This window comes from Panthera pardus, unplaced genomic scaffold (genome assembly GCF_024362965.1).
Source record: "Panthera pardus isolate Hobbes unplaced genomic scaffold, ASM2436296v1 HiC_scaffold_13, whole genome shotgun sequence".
Taxonomy (NCBI): domain Eukaryota; kingdom Metazoa; phylum Chordata; class Mammalia; order Carnivora; family Felidae; genus Panthera; species Panthera pardus.
In genome coordinates this window covers 116597788-116609435 of record NW_026526688.1, presented here as the reverse complement: position 1 = coordinate 116609435, position 11648 = coordinate 116597788, and positions in this window count along the sequence as shown.

Here is an 11648-nt window from a genome sequence, read left to right as displayed (position 1 = left end):
TCTCATCCATGAGAATTTCTCAAAAAACTCTCATCTTCTCCATGCATCGTGAATTAGGCAAATAGTAGTGAAGTTATTTTTCCTTCCAAAAAAAAAAAAAAAATCCGTCCATAATGTAAAATTCACTTGCTAACATGATATTTTGTGCAAATATACAAAAAAATGTTTAATACCCAACCTTCTTCTGCCTGCATATTAACATGATTAGAAAATATTTGTGGCTAGATAGTCATCAGAAAGTAAACATTTAGTCACCTAGCTGTTATTCACAAAATTATTTCACTATGTTTAAATGGAATTCACTGCTAACCACAGTAACTCTTATCTCTCTTTAAAGGAGTTGTGTAGCTAATACCTTCAAGAGTATTCAATATCCCAAAATAAAAGTGCTGGCATAATTTTTTTTTAATGCTGGTAAAGTAAAATTTAGTGTCTGCTGGAAAATGATCCTCAATCTTTTTTTTAAGGGTGTATATTGTCTCAAAGACTATAAATCTTTGTAAAAGATTGCATATCATCTCAAAGACTTTAAGTAATGATAAAATAATAATAGTAATTAGCATTGATAAAGCACTTACTATGTACTAGTTATGTGTTAAACATCATGCATAGAGTACTTCATCTAAAAAAGGTAAGATACTTAGGGAAGTATAATGTATGAATATTTGTGTGTGTAGGCATATATATGTATATATATATATATATATATATATGTGAGCATATATATGGCATATCTACTTTTTTTTACTTAAATATTAAACGTATATAGAAAATCTCTGGGCAGATATTAAGACACAGTTAATCATTTTCATTTTGGGGATCACTCGTGGTAGCCTACCCATACCCATTCCCCTTCTTTCTTGCCAACACAACAGAACAGTTTCGCTTAGGCAGCCTCACTCATGGGGTAAGTTCTGATTGACCCAAACCAGCCACAGAAATCTCATTTTCTTTTGCTTATGGTGATCTAGGGATAGGCAAGTGACTCAGTTTTTGCCTGGGGATTGAGAGATAAGGGCAAGTCTACATAGGACTTCTGGAAGAATTTTCCTCCTCAGAAAACAAAAGATGTTCATGAGGAGAACACTCTTTTTGCATGTACCCCTTTCCTTCCTGTTTAGGAGCCTTTTATTTGAAAGTGTACTGCCTCGGGGCACCAGGGTGGCTCAATTGGTTAAATATCCAACTTCGGATCAGGTCATGATCTCACGGTTCATGAGTTCGAGCCCTGTGTCAGGCTCTGTGCTGACCGCTTAGAGCCTGGAGCCTGCTTCAGATTCTGTGACTCCCTCTCTCTCTGCCCCTCCCCTGCTTGCACTCTGTCTCTGTCTCTCAAAAATAAATAAACAAAATTTTGAAAGTGTACTGCCTAGAGCTGTGTTAGCAACGTGACCATGAGGTGTGATATTGTGAATGAAAGGTGGCTCCCTGATTGTGTCACAAATTACGGAGCAAACTTCATGTAACCTAGCCAGGATTAGTAGGGGGTTTTGTTACTTGCAGCCAAAGCATCCATGATGTTTTTACTGACAGAGCTACTCACTTCTGGGGAGTAGAAATGAAAGTACAGGAAGAGAAAACAGAGGCTTACTTTTAATTGCATATCTTTTTGAGTTGCTTTGTTTTATCATGTATGGGCAATACTTTCAACACTAGAAAGCAACTGTGTTAATTTTTTTCAACTGCATTTCTTTTTTTTATTTTACGCTTATTTATTTATTTTGAGAGACGGAGCACAAGTGGTGAAGGAGTAGGGAGAGAGGCAGAGAGAGAGAATCCCAAGCAGGCTTCACAATGTCAGCGCAGAGCCCAATGTGGGGCTGGAACTCACGCACTGTGAGATCATGACCTGAGCCAAAGTCGAACGCTTAGTTGATGGAGCCATCCAGATGCCCCTTTGCATTTCTAAACAACTGGTTCATTAATTTGGGGAAAACTGAGAATCATAATGTTCCAAACAGCACCTTTATTTCTTAGCCCACAATTTATACTCAGGCACTCTTCACACCAACTATACACATGTATCATCACTAGGAATATTTGAGCTAATTTGAATTTCAACATCAAATTTTTCTTCTCTCCAAACTACGTGTGAGTATTTGCATGTCTTCCAAACAGTGCAGTGTAAGGAATCTCGCTAGCATACGTTTGTAGGGGAGACGTTTAGTATGCCTGTTGTGATTTATTCAGGCCCCACAGTTTCTTTCTGAAGTAAGAGTGTGAATGAACAGTTGTATCCACTAGCTGGGCCCAATATGAGCCAGTCGATATTTCTAGCAGGTAGATTGATACATTGACCTTCATGGGGAAGAAGGGTGAAATTTCAGGAAATGTCAGCTAATGTGCTCTTCAGAGTTTCTCCAAGGAAGGACCTGTGTCTTTGTATAGCCCAATCAATGTTTTCATCAACTTAACAACTATTGGTCTTTTTTAAAAAGTTTATTTAAGTAGGCTCCACACTCAGCATGGAACCCAACACAGGGCTTGAGCTCACGACCCTGAGGTCAAAACCAGAGTGGAGATCAAGAGTCAGACGCTTTACAAACTGGGCCACCAGGCACCCCTAACAACTATTGGTCTATGAGAAAGTTTATAATCCCCACTTGGAATGTACTTGTGCAGGATTTCAGGGTCTAGGTTTGCCAGGGTCTAGGTTTGCTACCTCCTTCCCACTTCCTTAGGCTTTCACGTCTCAGGCTTCTGGCGTAGGTGAAATGTGGTTATAGGAATTGAACGGAACTTGGTACTCTAATGCTACTGCACAGAGAAATGACAAACTACTGTATCATAAAAAGTTGACATCCCTGACCTCATCAGCAATATTCACATTAGGTGGATACAGGGTGAAGAATCAGGATCAAGAGAATTGGAGCAAAGCCAGTCTTAATAACTGCCACTACTATGTTACTTCCCATATAACAGTCCTTCATTTCAGGATCCCATTTACTTCATGTATTTATAATGCTAAGACCTGTTGAATTTTTCTTAAAGTTCTTGAAAATCTCACTTCTTTTGCAATTCCTTGTACTCTCATAACTACAGTACCCTTTTTCTCAGATCTTTTCTTCTCCAATGCATGTATCTAGTGCTATTATATTAATCTTTCTTGAAGAACTTTGTCATCATATTACTCCCTATTTAAGATTTACTGAGAAATAGAAACAAACATTTGAACAAATGGAGAGATTAAAAAATCATTTAATAGCATGTGGTGCCTGGGTGGCTCAGCTGGTTGAGCATCCAATTCTTGATTTCAGCTCAGGTCATGATCTCACAGGAGTGAGATCGAGACCCACGTCTCACCCTCCCCCCTCCCCCCCCCCTCCCCCGGATGTGGAGGGTCCTTAGGATTCTCTCTCTCCCTCTCCCTCTGCCCCTCCCCACCTCATGCACATATGCTTTCTCTCTCCAAAAAAAAAAAAAAAAATAGGCAAAAAAATAAAACCAAAAATCACTTAAGGTCAAATGGTAGGATCTCCATTTTTCCATGAGCTATTCCTTCTCTCATTTTTTTGTCCCACGTGTACTTATCAACTTTTAGGGAGATAGATAAAATAACCATGAATCTATTTAGAATATTTGCTTTATTAACTCCTTTAGATACCCTTATGACTTAAAATTGCAAATATAAAATTATAGATTGATTAACTTAAAATATTTTTTCAACATTGAAGGAAAAAATTTATTTAGACTCCATGCAGCTTCTACATGACTGTCTTTGTCAGCTCCACTTTTTGTCATTTAACAAAAGCAGACATGCACATGCCCTCCCTCTGGGGGATTCACTGGCAAGGAGGAGGAGAGCTGAGGATCCTAGAGCTGGGCTCTGAGCAGAGATCAGGAAGAAGAACGAGAGTCCCCAGCACAAGAGACTCTATAGGCACGGTGTTGAGTAAGGCATCTCCTGGCTCCAGCCCCTGGGTCAGATACACTACTTTCGCTGTCACTTACATGTTTCATTTTGGTTGAGAGGCCATAACAACATCCTCATTCTAACTAGTTCCTTCTGTGACTCTTTAACTTCTAAAAGATGCTGTGACATATCTATTTCTCTTGGTCCTTAGTCTTTACCCACTCAGCTATGGGTAAATGACTGTGAGGCATTTTCCTAGTAAGAACATCTCCAGAATCCCAAAATAGAAAACGATGTTCCTTTAACCATAACTTTAATACTATCAACCTTAGAACATTCAGAAGTAGAATAGCTTTTACGTTGCTATTTTCATGTAATCATGCTGCAATGTCTACGGGTCTACCTACTTTAGCTGTAATTCAAACCTAATGAGAGTTTCCTGCACTAGGCTTTATAGCCAATATATTATCAGCTATTTTCTTCTCTTTTTGGGGGGAAATTAGGTTGTCATAAGGTCACAGAGAGTGTAATTTTGTAGTGATGAGGTGAGATAATCACGTTCCTACCACCCCAGCATGCTCTTACATGTGCATACTCTCAAAATGGAACTTTTAAACTGAATTGTGCTATAACTAATTCAAACATACATTTCTTCTGCCCTAACAGTGCATGCTGTGAATCTATGGTCTATGAAACCACCAAGCCAGGGGTGCAACAGACAGAACATGGTTTTGGAATCAGGCATCTCCAAATTAGAAACCAGACTCTACCGCTTACTAGCTGTGTGACCTTGGGAAAGTTACTTAACCTCTCAAGAGCTCAGGTTCCTTATTTGAAAACCAGGAATGATACTGACCTACCAGAACTGTTGTTTTTCCTGGAAAAGCAACTGAAAAATTCTGCTTAGTTGTCCATCTTCCTTTACCCCTCGGCAAATAAAGGCCAAGGATTAAGTGTCTGCCAAGAGTTAATATCCAATCAATTACAGACGCATTTTCTTTCCCCTCTGGGAAAATAGTCTTCCATTAAAAATTATAGTTGGATTTACATTAAGACATCCTTAAGTGTTAGAACCATAGGAAAGATCGAACTTTTTTTAGCTTTAGGCTGAGAATAACCACTCGGTTACACACAAAAGTTTAATACTAAAAGATCCAAACTGAAAACAATGCAGTGACCTAGTGACACAGAAACTGGATTTCAAAAGAAAAATAAATCAATCATGATTGCTTCAAACAGAATACAAAATCAAAATGATAAAAATTAAAATTTCATTTTTAATTATATCTGAAAAACTAAAAAAAGAAAATCCAAATTTCAAAACCTTCCAAAAAGGTTTGCAACTATAGGATCAAACAAACGATTTTTTTTTGCTCGAATAAAATAAACAATCATTTATGTTAAAAACCAAGGTAAACATTTTAATATTTAAAAGGTTGCATATCCTACATTTTAATTGAAAAACTGTTAAAAATAATTCGGTATTTTATAAAATATTTTATAAAAATGAGAATATTGTGCCATCAAACTATCCCACTGCCAGAAATAAATTCTCATCCTACAAAGATGGCCCTGCAAAGTTGAAAGTCAATCCAGTTGATTATATTCCTTGACATTCCTGCTGTCTGGCCCCCAAGTCTGAGTGGGGCTAGTATTTGGCTCTGAAGCCTTGATCCTGTTTGGGGAGATGGTGGCAACAGAAGGCGTCTCTCCATGAACCCAGTTCCTTACCAACAGACAGCTCTTCTGGTCCTCCAAGAGAGGGTTGGTTCAAAACATCCTAGTCCACCATTGCTAGAAGCAGAACTCTTGCCTGTTTTTGTTCTATATCTGATGACTTTACCCTTCAGATTTCAAGCAGCAGGCAGATTTCTAAGAAAATCAGTGATAGAGTTCTAAACGGTTGCCAAACAAGCTTTTAGTGGAGAAAATGGGTTTTAAAGACATGGTAAATGGGAAAAATTGGAAACATCCCTAAGGAGATCTGAATCTTTACCACAGATGGTAAATCCAATGATTACTATATATATTATTTTATGTTATAAATCACATCATCCTCACCTTGAGGAATCTTCTGTGGAAGCCCCTTCAGCTTCCAGGATGTTACTAAAGTCCTTGAGAGTCATTATTCCTGACCTTTTAGGTTTTCATCTTCTTTCCCCTAGTCCACTATCCCAGGGTTACTTTTGAGGAGTAAAAAAAAGGATTGGTTAATTACCATAAAAAAGGCAACTTCCTAGCGAAGATAATCTGTTATACATGCTGCTGCTGCTGTTGTTGTTTTTAAGAAAACAAAACCAAACTCAATGACTACAAGGGACAAAGCTGGCTTCAGTTGCAGCTTGAAAGGTTGGGTAGGACTTAGATGTAACGCAGTGTACTGCACATAAGAGTTATGCAATAGAAAACCTGTTAAATTATTTATTGAAAAAAAAATCTTTCTTCTTGTCTATAAAGAAATTTGAGCTGATTGCACCAAGGGTCGACATGAGCTGAGAGGACACCTCCTGCCTGGCAGGGAGCATTTGGCACAATTCCTAGAAACCGAACCTGGATATCAAATCCCGTCAGTGCTTTCTTTTCCTTCTTCTGAGTTGGTATGTGTCACTTTCATCTTTATTTCATTAAAAATAACAAAGTCTTTATGTCTCCAGTGCAGGTGAATCCCTCCCTCTCTGGAAGCTTAAATTGGCTGTGCTGTTGGCAGAATTCATACCTGTTGTTGAAAGACAGGAGCCTCTGTTTCCAACCTCTATTGCAGTAAGACACAGGAAATCCCTGTGGCAAAAAAAAAAAAAAAAAAAAAAAAAAAAAGCCGTGCTCATAAGAATGCAGAAACAGTCCAGCATTCCTTCCTATCTCAGATTCTCAGATGCTGTGGAAAGAGACAGATGTGCAGACACCCCATAGCTTTATATTCAGATATGCCAGGGTAGGGAGTGTCATTTGGATCATAAATGTTGGGGTTATGCATCCTATGTTAGACTTACTTTTCCTTACTTCTCCTCAAGCTACCATTACTTGAGTGTTTTCTATGTGCCAAACACCGTAATGATGGCATTACCTTTTAGCTCTATAGTTTCACAGTAACTGTGAAAATTAAATCAACATTAACCAGATACATGTTGGTTGTTTAATAGTCTTTATGAGATGGTCAGTCAAGTGTGGCCACAAGAGGAGACAAAAGAGAGGCTCAGAAAAAAAAAAAACAAAGTTTACTATAGACACAGGTCCTAGAGACAGGTGGCATGCAAAGTGGGGCCACATGGAAAACACTAGGGTGGTCAGGAAGCAGAAGACAGGAGTAGAGAGGAGGGCTTAGGCCCATGGCATTTATTGGGGTTTCTGTGGGAAAGGCGAGGTAGGACAAGATTATGAGTTTAGGATTGACTAATTTGAATAATTTTGGTGGGTTTTGGTCTCTCGGGCTGGTCCCTAGTTGCCCGGCACCTGGCCCTGGAATAAGGCAGAGTTAGCATTACTTTTAGGATGCACAGGCCAGATAGAAGAGTATGGTTCTGGACTCTTGGTTTGCATATCAAAGTCATGCTCCAGGCTGGGACCCTTTGCTATCTCTTAGAATCAGCTAGCCTAAAGAAAGGTAGTCTCTCTCCAGCCACAATGGTCTCCCATGATGTCAAAACAATATACATAAAATTATATATATATATATATATATATATATATATGCACATACACACACACACAATACATTAGTATTCCTGTATAGTAAAAGGAAACTGAGGTTCAGGGAGGTTCAGTCAGAGCTCAACTAGTATTTATCAGAATGGGATTAAATCTGAAGTGTGACTGACTCTAAGTGCTAATCCTGCATTAATTTTTCCTTAAGTAAAGTTTTTCCAACTCATACTGTATTTCTAGACAAGCATTTAGAAAAATGAGATCATGCCTCAAAATGTTTTGATTTCTTTGGTGGGTTGTTTTGCAGATTAATTTTAGTTAATATGCACATTACCAGAGTTTGGAGACACTCTGTTATTAAAAACATTAATCTACCAATATCCTCCAACGGTTTGATTTCGGTGAATTTTACATTTCAGTTTATTTGCACTGGGGAATAAGGCTTTGCTCATTGAATAAACCATATGGCTTGAGCTGTACATTGCATTGTTTTTGTCCACCTGTGACAGAACAAGTAAAAGGTTATACATAAGGAGCTTTTTAACAAGGAGCTATGAGGTCTTAGAATTGTATTTTGTATCTCCATTTAGGAAAAACAATCTATTCTGTGGGAGACAGATTTTATGGTTTAAACAGAGGGGGCAAAACTGTTATAAAGAATGTGAACTACAGGGCACCTGGGTGGCTCAGTCGGTTGAGCATCCGACTTCGGCTCAGGTCATGATCTCATGGTCTGTGAGTTTGAGCCTCGTGTCGGGCTCTGTGCTGACAGCTCAGAGCCTGGAGCCTGCTTCAGATTCTGTGTCTCCCTCTCTGACCCTCCCCTGTTCATGCTCTGTCTCAGAAATAAATAAACATCAAAAGAAAATTTAAAAAGAATGTGAACTACCTATATATAGGAAAGATAGTACAATTAGAAATTTAAAGATTTTATGGAGAACAGAACTCAGTGTCAGAAACAAACAAACAAACAAACAAAAAAAAACGCTTTTATGGGAAATGTTAGAACAAGAAACAAACATCTAAGCTACAGCTTTTAGATCAAGCCTAAATGTTAATAGTTGGGAGACTATATCTTTATCTTTTTATATATTAAATTTACTTTAGTCCTGTTTCTTTCCAAAATGAACTCAGAGAAAAGCCTCAAGAAATTACAGTATAAAATAAGGGTCATAAAAGAAAACTCTGTTTTTTCTTACTTACAACTCTTCCAATGCCAAATGTGTGGGTACCATATCAGGTAATTCTCCACTTCTCTGTGGATACCAGCTGCATGTCTTACAGTTTAATTCATTATGATAACCTACTGCCCAGAGTTAGAGTAGACCCCACAAGTTAAGGGCACTGTCCCACAGACTGCTTCCCTTCGGACACCAGCGACCAGTCCCAGGTGGTCAATGGTACTTGTGACTGACCAGGTATAAATCCGGGGTTCCCACAACCCTTTCCTTGGGTTCAATACTTTGCTAGAATGGCCCACAGAACTCAGGGAAACACTATTGCCAGCTTATTGTGAGGGATACAAGTTAGGAAAGGCCAGATGGAAATGATGCAAAGGGCAACATGTGGGAACTGGTACCCTCTCCAGGCTGCCACCCTCCTGGCTTGTGGATGTGCTCACCAACCTGGAATCTCTCTGGATGCACTCCTTTAGGGTTTTTATGGAGGCTTTCTTGTGCAGACATGATTGATTAAATCACTGGCTATTGGTGATTGTACTCAATCTCCAACCCCCTTCCCTTCCTCGGATGTTCAGGGGTGGGACTGAAAGTTTCAAGGGACCAGCAGGGGTCACCTCTTAACTTAAACTCAGGTATGGCTGATGGGGACTTATTATGAATAACAAAGATGCTCCTCTCACCCTTATCATTTGGGCAATGATAAGGGTTTTAGAAGCTCTGTGCCAGGAACCAGGATGATGAAGACCAAATATATATTTCTTATTATATCATAACATCGCAGATAAAAGAGAAAGGGAAAATGAGGACCAGTGAAAGCAGGAAAAGAGCGCACATGCTAACCCATCCTAAAAGTTTAAATGACTCTTGTGGTAGAATTTTAACTCTGGGCTTCCTGGGGGATTTTTTAAAACGTATATATCTATATATCTATACTTATTTTTTTAACTTTTTTTTTAACATTTATTTATTTTTGAAAAGAGAGAGACATAGCATGAGCCGAGGAGGAGAGAGAAAGGGGGAGACACAGAATCTGAAACAGGCTCCAGGCTCTGAGCTGTCAGCACAGAGCCTGATACGGGGCTCGAACTCACGGACCGCAAGATCATCACCCGAACCAAAGTCGGATGCTTAACCGACTGACCATCCAGGCGCCCCACTTATTTTTTAATGTATGTATATTTTATATATATTTACATATATATACATATACTATATATATATATACACAACATATATATATATATATATATTCTTCTAAGTTTATGTGAGAATTTTAATTGTCCACAATTTTAAGTAAACAGTAAACATAACTATCGTACACAATTTAAGTTATTGGGGAACATTCATGGCAAAATATATATGCTCTTTCATTTTTAAGAAAATAATACTTTATTATAGATTTTATTTTTTTAGAGTGGTTTTAGGTTCACAGAAAAACTGAGTGGAAGGTACAAAGATTTCTCATATACTACCTGCCCCCACACATGCATCACCTCCCCCATTATCCACATTCCCCACTGGAATGGTTCATTTGTTACAGCTAATGCATTTACATTGACGTACTGTAATCACCCAAAGTCCACGGTTTCACATTAGGGTTCACTCTTAGCGTTGTATATTCTATACATTTTGATAATGTATAATGACATGTACCCACCATTATAGTATCATACAGAACAATTCCCCTGCCCTAAAGATCCTCTGTGCTCTGCCTATTCATCCTTCTCTCCTCATTAACCCCTGGCAACCACTGATTTTTTTTTCACTGTTTCCATAGTTTTCTGGCAGCCACTTTTAAAAGAAACTCTTGATAAAGTAAGTTTTCATCAGAAAATAGAAGATGTAAAATTTTCTCAAGAAAGACAAAATTTTTTCTTGGTCCTAAATTCTGTATGAAACTAGTTACCTTAAGGAATCAAGATAGATACATTGGATAATATCGACAAGGGTCTTCCAGAAACTGCAGGTGCAGATCTTATTTAACTCTATTTTGAAATAAACTCACAAAAGCTGAAAGTCCAACTCAGTAAGAGTCTTCCAGGCTCTAAGTTAAGTTCCAAGAGATTAACTTGATCCAAGGTTAATATTTGGGAAATCCAGAGTTGTATATAGCATGTCCCCTATCAAGACTGCCTTCCATAAATATCATTTATTTTAACAAGGACTTTTATAAGCACTAAAATTATGCCTAAAGAACTGGTCTTCTGTGTTGTTTGAGAACAAACAGATCCATGTTTAGAGACCAGAAGGCTGATCATTTATTATGAAAGGTGAAAAGCTTAACCAGTATTTCCCCCATGTGGCAGCGGGATGCAAGAGTATTTTAGGCAACTTTGAATTTACTCAAATATTTTGATAAAAGCTCAGTTGAGGCTAGATATTCACAACACAGCGTGTCAGAGTTGGTTTAGGCAGGGGAACTGTTAATGCAAATGTTTCCAGTTGCCTGCCTTTGGACATAGAAAAATCTTAGTAGAGAAGCATTTCATTCCCGGCAGTAAAACCTTTCCTTGAGGCAATTGATACTTGTCAGCTTGTACTACTTGTCGTAGTTGCTGGCCTAAGTAATTTATACAATTTACCTAATTTAATTGGGTGAATTAGATGCTCAGGATCCCAGATCTATTGACTTGTTGTATGATGAAAATCACTGATTAAATGAATTTTAGAGAATGATTTTTGAACACGATGACTTTTTTTTTTTTTTTTTTTTTTTTTTTTTTTTTTAGTGATGTCATAGTTAATGTCAGGCTTTCTTTCTGGCAGTAAATACTAAGTTCACTAGCTTCTTGAGGCCAGGACAAAGACAATGTCAGGTAATCAATTTAAAATTTTCATTTTGGGGGCACCTGGGTGGTTCAATCCGTTAAGCATCTGACTCTTGATTTAGGCTCAGGCCATGATCTCACAGTTGGTGAGTTCCAGCCTCATGTTGGGCTCTGTGCTGATAGCTGGGAGCCTGCTTGGGATTC